Source organism: Mytilus galloprovincialis, chromosome 4 (genome assembly GCF_965363235.1).
Source record: "Mytilus galloprovincialis chromosome 4, xbMytGall1.hap1.1, whole genome shotgun sequence".
Classification (NCBI taxonomy): domain Eukaryota; kingdom Metazoa; phylum Mollusca; class Bivalvia; order Mytilida; family Mytilidae; genus Mytilus; species Mytilus galloprovincialis.
Window position 1 is genome coordinate 83,584,940 of NC_134841.1, and position 12,985 is coordinate 83,597,924.

At 33.5% G+C, this 12,985-nt stretch overlaps 1 protein-coding gene across 3 annotated transcripts in view; it reads right to left on the minus strand.

Annotated features, from left to right (window-relative positions):
• Positions 1 to 12,985, minus strand: part of LOC143073185 (dopamine receptor 2-like) — a 99,765-nt gene that overhangs the window by 26,663 nt on the left and 60,117 nt on the right. The gene's annotated exons all lie outside the window — the stretch shown is intronic.

Here is a 12,985-nt window from a genome sequence, read left to right on the forward strand (position 1 = left end):
GTCTTTTGTGGATAGTTGTCTCATTGGCAATCATATCACATCTTCTTTTTTATATAGACAAGATAAAGAGAAAAAATCAGTTCCTACTGCAACTTTATGAACAGTATTGTGTGAGGAAATAAATTTTGTACAGGGGATATACACAGAGCCCATTACGTACGTTCTCTGGAATATAAATTCCAGGCTAGAACGGACTTTTAAAATTTGATATATCAGATCCCTTTTGCACTGATTGTGCATGGGTTTTCTCTTCTAGATCTCGCGCATGGGTCTTTGTTTTTAATAAAAAGTGTGCAAACAAAATAAATATTGAAACAAATATATAGGAAGGATGAACTTAATGATGTGTTATTAATCCTTGTATGTGCCCGTCGAAATTGATAAAAGAAGCATGCCAGCATTTGTTTATCCTTGCATGTTCCTATGTCCCTAGAAACACACTATCCATTCTTTCTGATTTGAAAATGTGCAATATAAATTGATCCTTTTTCTATTATAATCGTTCGTTCTGAAGACACCAGGTCCCATGTACTGAATACATAACGTTCAAACTAGTCCCGCAAACTGCCTCAAATACATGTAATAGATAAAAGGGGAGGAAGAGGGTTTCAGAAACATTTAACCTGTTAAGAAAGTTTTGAATAAACATTCAATGACATATTTGTCGCTGGACGTCAGATAAACAATGAATCAATACACAAACAAATGCGCAAATTTGGGTTACGCAATGTTTCAATCAATCTTATTATTATAATTAAATCATACTATTGGTAGAGAAATTCACAATTTGTTACATCAAATTGACTATTTGTTATCTCTAATTGATATTAAATTGTTATATCAAATTGATACTCTGTTATATCAAATTGACAATTTGATAAATTGTTATATCAAATTCATAATTCGTTATATAAAATTGGAAAAAGTTAATAAGCATGACACGTTAAGGCTTCCGCAATTTTCGACGTTAGGCACTACATGTCAAGTTTTACAGAACGTAACGTCAAAACAAGTAAAAAAGCATGGTGTGACATTATGACTAGACAAAAGTACTCGCTGACTGTGTCGTTAATACTTCCGACATGTGATCGAAAATGGGTTCAAAAAAATCCCTGAACAATAGATTTTAATGTTATATAGTATTTTTTGTGCTATTATTATTTCAAATTTTCCTCCCTCCAAAACTGTATAATATGACTTATCATACTTGTAACAAAAATGTAAAAAACGGCGTTTTGTGACATTTTGACTAGACAAAAACAAAAAGATCGCGTTTATTTGTTTTTCAATATTTTCTCTTAAAACTTCGACACAATTTTTTTTTATACACTTAAAAAAAAAGTTTTCTCGTTTGAATAAAATTTCATATCGTAGAAAAGACTGCAACTGCCTATTACTTTTCATAAGACACTTAACAAATACGCCAAAACGTCAGAAAACGGCGAGTGTGACATTTCAACGGATTTAATAAAATGAACAATTTAGGACATAATTTAAACAATACTTACTAATTGAAGACATAGCAAGTAGTATATTTATTGTATAATTTTGACACAGGAAGGATGGATATGTAAATTGTGGTTTGGATCTGCAGCATTCGTTCGAATTTTTAAGAACTCCAAAAAATATGCGAGATTTGGGTTTTGTGACAGAAATACAAATTTCAAAAAATCATTAATTCTGCCACGATCTTTTGAAATGTTGTGACAAAACTTTTTATTTTTTTTCCTTATTATATACGGAATAAAAAGATATATCATTTTCGGAATAATTTATTTGAGTTACCTTTTAAAATCACTCTTAACTTCACCCCTATCCATATTTTTTTCCGATTTTCGGCTTGACCACAAAACAAAGTGAACTTTTCGTCCTGGTCAGACGCGTCCAGTTAACGATGACGTCATAAATAAAACATACACCATTAACACCAAATACTAATCTTTCTAGGAGTACAATTTTTTTTTAATGAGTTCAAAAAATTACAAGAATAACTTCAAAGCAACGCTGATAATATGTCGCGGTGTTACTTGTCTACACGCTCAAAATCAGTGTTATTAGGGATCATTCGAGTAACAAAATGAATAAAAGTATTGATTTGAAGGCATATTCCATTTCTACTTTTAATTACGCACATTTTGATATATACATTTATATAGTTATCAATTCCGAAACTTCTAACAAATGCAATAAAGGCGAACTGGAAAGCAAAACCCGTATTATCACCAACACCGTACGCGACGTCATAGCGTTTTCTCAAATATTTTCAGTTTTTGGAAATGTTTATCCTTTTTTTTTTTATTTTAAAAATACAAATAATTGTAAACACTTCACGGAAAGGTGAGGTTTAATACTTGGTTGCTTAACGTCCAGTGGCCTATACTTCACTTTTTTTCTGATGTCAGAAACCATGCCTCACCGCAAGGTTTTTAAAAGGATAGAACACAGGCAAATGCAAAAAGATTCTAATGACTATCTTTGCTGCCTAGGTCTCTATATAATGATTTATGTTTTATGGGATACTAAACTCCTGTTCTACAAAAACAAATATATTCAGTTTAAGTGAGGTTTTAGTCTGATCTAAGTTCTGATGTGATTTACTGAGAATGTTTCACTTATTTATAAGAGGCAGTACCAAACATGTTTATCTTTAACATGTGGTCAGGTTAAATACATATAGGGTTAAACACTTTCCTCGACATGTTTAGGAGAGGAACATATTTAGGGTACGAACTTGTTTACAAATGCATTACAAGTATAGATATGTATAATTTGATGTTCAGGCCCCGGCTAAACACATTTTTAGACTGTAAATATGACTTATTTCTTTCTTACAGCTACTTCAATTTCAACGTTTGTGGATAGGTGTTTCATTGACAGCCATACCACATCTCCTTTTGCTTATTTTTGTTGTATATATTTTTTTTCATTTTTCTTGTCTTTTAAAAAATATTCCATTATAAATTTTATTTGATGCCGAAAATAAGAATACGAAGAGTTATTTGTTAAATTCTATAACTAAGCGAAGTAAAACAACCATTAATTATTGTGTATAAGAGCATCATATATATTTATAAAAAAAATCAAATACAAGCAGACATACCATTTGTGACACCAATTTCATTTATTTCCAAATCTTAAAATCTTATATTTCCACAGTTGTCCAGTTCTTTAGCGTCTCTTAATAATGACAGAACGGGCTTTAGAGTCATATGATTAAGTTAACTAAATTATTTAGTTCTCCCATGCACATTGTGAATTATATTTCTTACATCACTGCTTATTACATTATACAATAAAATGGTATTCATCTTCAATTGTTGAATAAAGATGAATTGTTAAAAAAAAAAAAGCATTGACATCAGTTTTAAAGTTATCGTTCATAGAAGACAGTTATGATTTATATTCTCTTTTAAAAACGTAATATAGTATTTACCCCTTGGAGTTTTTCTATATTACTTCTGTAATCGAATTTGAAGAACCCCACGGACGCCACATACTCTCATATGTCTCTCAAGGTATAATGATAGTCTGTAAACTCTAGTGTTGTAAATAAGGAAATGAAATCGCAAAAGCTTTGTTTCTCACTTTGTATCTCAAAATTGGCTTCTTTAAATAAACAAAGAAGCTTACATAGCAATTTCCTTAGAAACAAAATTAAACAAAGGCAAAGTAAACACAAAAATTTTGAATTGTGGTTCCATTTTGCAGGCTTTACCTGAATCGTTTATTCCTTCTATAGTTCCTGAGTGGAATAAACCTGATACAAAACATTGCAGTGTCAACTCTATATCTAAATTTGAGAAAGAATTGAAAACAAAAACCAATATCTTTTGGTAGGAAATTAAATATTAATTTTTAACGCAATTGCGATGCTCCGCTTTATTCTAAAACTATGAAATTTTTCCAGCTTATATTACAAATGACCTGTTTTGCAAATGTGTGTCAGATATTGTGGATCGGTACGTCTAAATAGACGTGTTAGGAAAGTCGATACTACTGCTGGCGCTCGTGTTGGTCGGAAGAAATATACAATATGATTGGGGACCTTCTCAATGAGTACAAAAACTGAACATTTTTGTTACCTGTTTGGGCGTGTTTGATACCGCTGAGACAAATCTGTAACAATTGTATTTATTAGAGTACGCAGGAGAAGATCAAATTATTTGTTTAAGAACCAGAAAAGATTCAATAAATACATTTTTAGACAAATTAATATTAGTTTTGTGAATAATTTATCTTTTTTAAACATCTTGTAAGCCTTTGTTATTTTATTAATACTTTTAGCTTTCAGTAACTGCAAGTACTTTGATATTGGTACTTTGTGTCTATTGTCTTTATGTTATTTCTTTTAACGATTCCTGCCGATATAATGAGTCATGCCATTTTCAATCGATTTGCATAGTATGTACTTATGAATTACTGTTACAATTACACGACTGTCCGATGTTAGAAAAGGGTTTCGTCAAGAGCTCTTACGAACATATTTAACCCTGCAATATTATGTATGAACCGGTCACACACCATCAGCCTCTTATTCAGTAATTGAAGTTAGATTTCAATGCGCACACTGGTAGTATACAGCAAATAAAAATAAGTACAACACAAAACAAATAAACACAAAAATAAATACCCCCCCCCCCACACACACACACACACTCCTCATCTGTTATAAGACTATAAAAAGGTGTCCACGATTTTTGATTCTATATCATAAGCATACGTCTTTGGAAAGATCGTTATAAGCTTTTCTGATAATTCTGATTTTAGAAACAAAAAGTTTAAACGACATTTAAAGAACGATACAAACAAACTTTGCTTTAGTTGAATTTTGACGATTTGAACCCCATTGTCTTCGTGTAAAATAACATCTGTCTGCATTTCCGATTCCAATGGGTTCAAGTTTATTCTCTCGCCTACAAAATTCGAGGGTTTCTTTACCCTTGGTCCGCCTTTCCGTCCGTAACACACTTGTTGACACTCTATATTTAACATCGTTCTAGGAATTTGACCGTACTTGATTCATTTTTAGTCCTTATGAAAATCTAGAATCCTATTAATTTTTGAAGACAAAGGTCAAGGTCACAGTTGGAATTATTTGACGCAATAAGACGTCTAGAGACAGTCAGAGTCGTTTGTGACCTTATGGGAACAGCAAAGGAACGAACTAAAACAAACAGTTGAATTGTTTGGTGGACTTTTCGGGAGACATTAAACAATGCAAATGCTACCCAATCATACAATGCTAAAAGTTATTAGGCAAGTGAACAACAAAATCCCAAATTTGCATTATAAAATAAATCATCGAGCGTTCATATTGTGAAAAGGGGATTTGTGTTTTCCAAAATAGTTTTTTTTTTTTTTTATTATTTTTTTAAATCGTACCAGAATGAAGCAAAACGATACTAGTAGTTTGCTTCCATTGAGAGATCAAGCGGGCCAAAACCCTTATCAAATTTTTTTTGAAGGAATTTTGTTGATTCTGAAAATAAAACAAAAACATCCCCTCTTTTTCATGTGTATCCTTAATTTACAAATGTACCACGTAATTTATTTTAATTATCACATTTGAAAATTAATTTTGGTTCTTAACAATGCCCGATCGGTCATGTATTGCACACTATAAATAACGTATTTCAGTGACCATACAGGTAATAAAAAATAGAGTATTTATAATTTTGGAGATGACCCCCCAAATCTTATTGTATTTATCTTCCATCCAACACGAGCACCAACAGTAGTATCGACTTTCCTAACACGTCTAATAACAACACAGGACTTCCTGTACGAATAGGGACATAAAAAGTATACCCAAGGCAAGTTATAGATATAGGAAGATGTGGTGTGAGTGTGAGATATAGGAAGATGTGGTATAGATATGCATTCGGCACTTTATTTATTTCAAAAAATATTCGTGTATTGAAAAATTTGTGTAAATTAATTAGAAATATCAATATAGACGTATGTTCTCCAGGTTGATCCCCAATCTCTCATTCTTGTTGCTCGTTTTGTGCAAACTTGTCATGCGCAAAATCTGTATGTTATTATATGTAAAAATATCGTTCCTTGTACCATTAAACTTGGTTTTATAAGAAATAAAGAATCTTGATAGAAAATTTAATTTTTGATCTTATACTTTTTGTTTTGATAAAATCAATTCAATATTTGAGAAGCTATTTACAAAAAACGTTAAATACACTTTTCGTTTTGTTTCAACTTTATAATGAAACTCGTCCTCAATTTCACCTAATTTTACATAAAGTATATATAATAAATAAAATGTTCTCTTTAACTATTTTGCCATCTACCAATTTCAATAGACATTTTTTTAATTGTGTTCAAAGTTCTAAATCTACAAAAGAATAACTATTTTTGTAACATTGAATACCAAAGAAAGCTTCGCAAGTTAAACTGTTTTTTGGCATAATTGTTTTTATTCCCCCTTTTCTGAAACTCCTGATAGAATAGAACATCACAAAACAGCTTACACATGCACATTTGTTTAAAAAAATATTTTTCGCCATTAAAACTCATTCTTGTCCCGTATGACATTTCCTGAACGAGTGAAAATCTGAAATAGTTATTTTATTAAGCTTATATCTTTATTGCGGTAGCCTATTATTGAAAAAGGGTATAATTTTAAATTTCATGAAGTAAGATTCATACCACCAGAGACATTCAATATACTAGTAAACAAAAGAAACGACACAAGGCAATACATTTATCATATAAAATAAAATTAGATACAAAAGCTTTGCTCATTGTGGGAAGCCGTAAGGTGAACTACATGTATAGTTGTAAATTTCTATGTCATTCGTCTCTTTGGCAATCATACCACATCTTCTTTTTTTTATATAAATTTGCGTTCATCAGCTTCATGTGGACCTTGGTGGAAAGCAATAGTTTGAAGTTGTCTCATTCACAATCGAACCACATCTACTTTTTATACTGTCCAAAACCGGGAATGATAGCTGCAAAAGGCAGCGATTAAAAAACAACAGCATAAAGCATCGTAGTGGCCATCTTAGTCTGTTAACTAATTTTCACGTTGGTAGGAATAGGGGGGGGGGGGGGGGGGCTTTACTTTTTCAGCAAGGTTAAGTCGAAAGTCGAGCTGATGAAGTCAAGAGTGGACAATATTTCTGTGCTCAAGTCTACCCTTTGGGTTCGAAAAAAGGGATTAAGAGTAAATATTGATGAGACAACAACCCAACAACACAGACAATCAAGATATTAAAAGTTTTTTTTACAGTCTTTTGGGTTTTTTTTTTTTATTATAGAGAGATCCCTATACACCTTATCAAGCCAAACAAAAACGTTCCATGTATAAATAAAGTAAGGAGCTAATTTCATATTACCTGCCATTAAAAATATCACAAAAGGCACATACATATTTTGTGAAAAGTTTAACTATACCATTTTTATAATATCAATTCGTGGAAATCAAACCAAGTACATGAAATAAAAATCAGTGCAAGGAAAATACTTCTCTATTTATTAACGATTTAGTAGATATATAATGAACATTGAATATGCCTTATATCCAGACCTGTCCAGAGACAAATTCAAGTTCCAAATGTTATACTGAATATGAACCCTGTTCTAGACTGATAGTGTCGAGAAAGATTTTTAACGTGCTAAATCACAAGGTAACACTCCGCAATTGGACATCATTTAGCCACTCGAGCATACCAGTCTTTTTTTACAGATTTATCATGTAATGGAGGAGAGGTGTAATTAAATTATTAATTCCACTAAAGTCTTGCTTAGCGGAGGAACAGCAATTTTAAATGTTGACGTATTTGGATTGACCAGGCCGGGATTTGAACCCACGATTTCCCGCACTAAGTGCAAAAACATAACCAAGAGAAATCTGAAATATAGTATCATACCAAAAAAACTAAAGTGCTATAAATAATCCAATCTAAAAGAACTCTCCCTTTTATTTAAGCCATCAAAATGCATTTAACCAGTTGATATTATTAAAAACTGTACATGAAAAACGATGGTCGATTTAAGCATAGATTTCATGCACGGAAGACTTCTGCACATTTGGTACTCTTGCACAATTAATTGAGGCAGCTCTGTTTTTTATTCAATATATCCTCATTTTGCATTACCATTCCAAGTTCCATGTCCATTCTCTCAGTCGACCTTTTATATTTGCTATGAAAAGCCTACCTATTGTGTTCTCGTTATGAACATACATGTAATATTTGCCACAGGACGTAAAACAAACAACATTTATTAAACAGACTCATTAATAATTAATATCATGAAAACCATATACGAAGGCAAGATTTGACAATCCTATAAAGTAATATTTCCATGTATCCGTTTCGATAATTATTGAAACTATAACGACCCTTTTCAGGGTTGCGTTCAATATCGTAGCAGCTACGTAGTGCGACGTAAATTTATGACTATTGAACGAGAAGCTAGCTTAGCTGCTATTAATATCTATGTAGCAGCTAGGCTAGCCACCCGTTCAAAAGTCATAAATCTACATAGCCCTATATAGCCGATAAGATATTGAACACAACCCAAGGTCGTGTTCAATATCGTAGCGGTTACGTAGATGGGTCGAGTTCAATATCGTAGCAGCTACGAAGTGCTACGTAGATTTTGACTATTGAATGTGTAGCTATAGACTAGTTGTTACATAAATATTGATAGCAGATACGTAGCCGCTACGTAGCTGCTACGATATTGAACCCAACCCTGGGACGCGTTCAATATCGTAGCAGCTACGTAGTGCTACGTAGATATTGACTATTGAACGTGTAGCTATAGACTAGTTGTTACATAAATATTGATAGCAGATACGTAGCCGCTACGTAGCTGCTACGGTATTGAACCCAACCCTGGGACGCGTTCAATATCGTAGCAGCTACGTAGTTCAAAAGTCATAAATCTACATAGCCCTATATAGCCGATAAGATATTGAACACAACCCAAGGTCGTGTTCAATATCGTAGCGGTTACGTAGATGGGTCGAGTTCAATATCGTAGCAGCTACGAAGTGCTACGTAGATTTTGACTATTGAATGTGTAGCTATAGACTAGTTGTTACATAAATATTGATAGCAGATACGTAGCCGCTACGTAGCTGCTACGATATTGAACCCAACCCTGGGACGCGTTCAATATCGTAGCAGCTACGTAGTGCTACGTAGATATTGACTATTGAACGTGTAGCTATAGACTAGTTATTACTTAGATTTTGATAGCAGCTACATAGTCGCTACGTAGCTGCTACGATATTGAACTGATCCCTGGTATCAATATCTATGTAGCAGCTAGGCTAAATACAAAGGTTGAGTTCAATATCGTAGTAGCTACGTAGTGATCAATATCTATGCAGCAACAATTGTTAACGTTTGTAAGATACCAACAAAACTGACGAATCCATCTTAGATGACAAAACGTATCAAAATTTAATCCTATGGGAGAAAAAATAATCCTATAGGACAAAGTTAATCCTAAGGGAAAACAAAATATCTTACAGGACAAAATTTATCCTAAGGGAGAGAAAAAAATCCGGTAGGAGAAAAAAATATCCCATGGGAGAAAAAACATCCCACAGGACAAAATAAATCCCTTAGGAGAAAAAAATATCCTAAGGGACATTAGTTTCTGTCAAAAAGTCTTTCATGATAATCCTATAGGATAAAAAAAATCCTATCGGATTTAACACTTTTTTTGAAAATCCTACAGGATTTTAAATCCCATAGGATATTAATTTAATCCCATAGGAGATAAATTTTCCTATAGGATAAATAAATCCGATAGGATTTATATATCCCATAGGATATTTAAAATATCCTACGGGATTATGACTTTATCCGATAGGATTTCTCAAAATCCTGTAGGATTTTTAAAAATCCTATGGGAGAAAAAAATATCCTACAGGATTTTGTCACTGTTTTCGCTCCAGTTGCCGAACCGGGCGAGCCATATCAAATTTATTTTTGTATTGTGTTATTTATCCCCAGAGGTACATTATTGCCAAATTTGATGATTCTACGACAAAAAAAAGTGTGGTTCCAATTTGCACTTATGAGAAGTGCAAATTAATCCAAGAACATGTTATTTGATTTTCAGGAGGGGAAAAGGGGGGTATATAGTTATATATCTCAGAATATTTTAATAACCGCTTCGCTGGTCAGATTTTTATGCCCCCGCCTTTAGGCGACGGGGCATTAATATTTACCCTTGCCTGTACGTCTGTACGTCCGGTCTATAAAATTTTTGTCAAATATATATCGGCTTGTGTATGTCGGATTGGTTTGATATTTGGTCTTAAGCTTTATCAAGGTGAATTGTACCGTGTCTCCCATTTTCAGGTCTGTCATTCGTCTACTTCCTGTGGGGCATCTGTGTCTCATAGACACATTTTCTCTGTTTTCTATTACAGTTTATACAGGAAAATTTTGTTGACAATTTTTTTTCATATGACAAAATATTGAGGCAGCAGATTTTTTAAGTCAATATCAGGGTCAGAATATTGTTTTCTAAAACTACCAGGCCCCTTCCTCCATAAAAATTAAATGGTCCGTGGCAAAAATAACAAATTCCCACATGTTCAACTTCAAAATTTGACCAGATTCTATTCTTAACTGTTGGATAATATACAAGGATAACATAGAAAATGTCCTGTATGGGACGATTCTGTACTCATACTTCACGCGTAGTTGGGTACAAGTGTCCTCGTAGTAAACGCACCCAACTACGCGTGCAGTAAAAAAGTGTACTCTAACGTCGGATACCGGGCAGTTTCTTTGTTATATCTGTACTTTATCAAATACATGTACATAGAGAATAATACATGGCAAAATCCGTATCATATGTCGTATCATCCCGATATACCAATATCAGCACGAGGGCCTTTAGGCCCGAGGGATGATATTGGTCGAGGGTGATACGGCGTGTTATACGGATTTTGCCATGTATTATTCTGTTTATCATACATTTTTTAAAACCAATTTAAAATTGTAAAAAAATGCATTTTTGCAGAAACAAATTTCACGAAAATTATGACCAAATAAACAATAAAACTTCAGATATTTCTACATCTTATTGTACTATTTTATATTAAAATCGCTAATCAAGTTACTGGGTACTAACTATTTGGGAAAAAAAATCGATTTTAGTTGAAATGATAGGACTTTTTTTTTAAATAGAAATCATTTTTTTCCCTGAGCCTGAAAATGCAGAAACTGGACGTCATAGGTCAAACGTTGACGTCATTCTAAATATGACGTCACGCCAGGTATGCGATACGGATTTTGCTATGCGATACAGGGTATACGATACAGGTTTAGCTATGCGATACGGGGAATGCGATACAGGGTAGGTGATACAGACTGGAAAAAAGAACCTTTATTAGATATACAAAATTGCTGTATTTTGTACTAAATATATGATAAATGTTAATATTTACTTAATATTAAATAGGTAAACATTATTGCTGAAAGCCTGTTCAGGGTTTCTTTCTTGTGTATGATTATATAATTTTTCACATGCCTGCACTCATTGACGATAATGTAAGGTGCTCTATTAGAAAAAAATGGATTTCTAGTTCGGGTTTGAAAAAGAAATTTTGCCTTTTCTTGAGCCTGTTTTGTACACTTAGTTTAATAGATATGATCCAATGGAAATTTTCACATGGAGCCTTCGGTAAATAGGAAAATGAAAAGATATGGGGTAATTTACAGAGAGACCACACTCCATCCATGAGAAAAACGGAGGGAATTTAAAAATCTAGAGGTCTACACAAGGCTTTCAACAAGGGTGGAATCTCACTCCTTCTGAAAAGCTCTAAATCGCCCCAATGAACAAAGACATATATTCGATTGAATAATGATTTCCTCGTAACAACTGATAGAAATTTCGAGGATCCCGTATTTGATCCTTTACCGTTAAAATGAAAATGCCAATGACAGAGGTTGATTATAAAAAATGTTTTACTGTGTTAAAAAAACTTCGACTTAAACAATGAAAACTTACACGTTGGACATGAAATATTTTATCGATGAAGAAAATTAAATTATGTCACTTCTGAAATAAGTTTGTCAATAACGTAACTTATTCTGACGGTAAAGAAACGCGAATTCGATCACTAATCTGTAACGACTGCGTCCCGATTCTACCAAATGTAATCCGACAGAGATCAGACAGTGACCAAACAGTGAACCGACGCTGACGGAAGTTATCCGTTCGAAAACTGTCGGCATAATCCGGATGAGCAGGTACTGTCGGAACGTTATCCTATTAAGGTCCGCTCTATCGCATTGCAAACGGCTTTGTCTGGTCTCAGTCGTATTGTATTCTATAATTGTCGGGACTCTGACGTGGGTATTATTGACGAATTTCGTATTAATAACGGGACTGTTACGGAACGGTTTCGACAAAAACGGCTTGTAATCCTCACAAGATCTGGACTCAATCGACAGAAAAACAGCAATGAAAAATTTCTCCAGATCATTCCCGTTCCACAGGACACCGTCCAGGATGCACATAACATTGTTAGGATTTTGATCCGATACAGCAGAATCTGTCACGACATAGGAACGATTGTAATCCGACTAGAAACAATCGGCTAAGTTTCCCCGAATGTTACGGGACGCACCTAACTGTCGGGTGCTTCGCCGAACTATTCGGACCCTTCCCGACCCGTAGGAATCTGTTCCGAAATTAAACGACTGCGTTCAGACAATTATAGGACATTCCAGATAATTGAGGATAGTAATTCGACTTTTTCATTTTTCGTTTCGTATCGCTGTCTGATCTCAAACGGGAGCAATAATCGGCAATGTGTGAACCCTGCATTAGTAGTCAGTCTTTGGTGCTGTTTCATGTCATTATAATTGATACATTTACATATACGGTATTTTTTTTATATTGAAACGTTATGTCATGACACGCACGAAAAATCACAGTTCTCTCGCATTTCTTTAAATAAAAACGATGTAAAGAGCGGCTACAT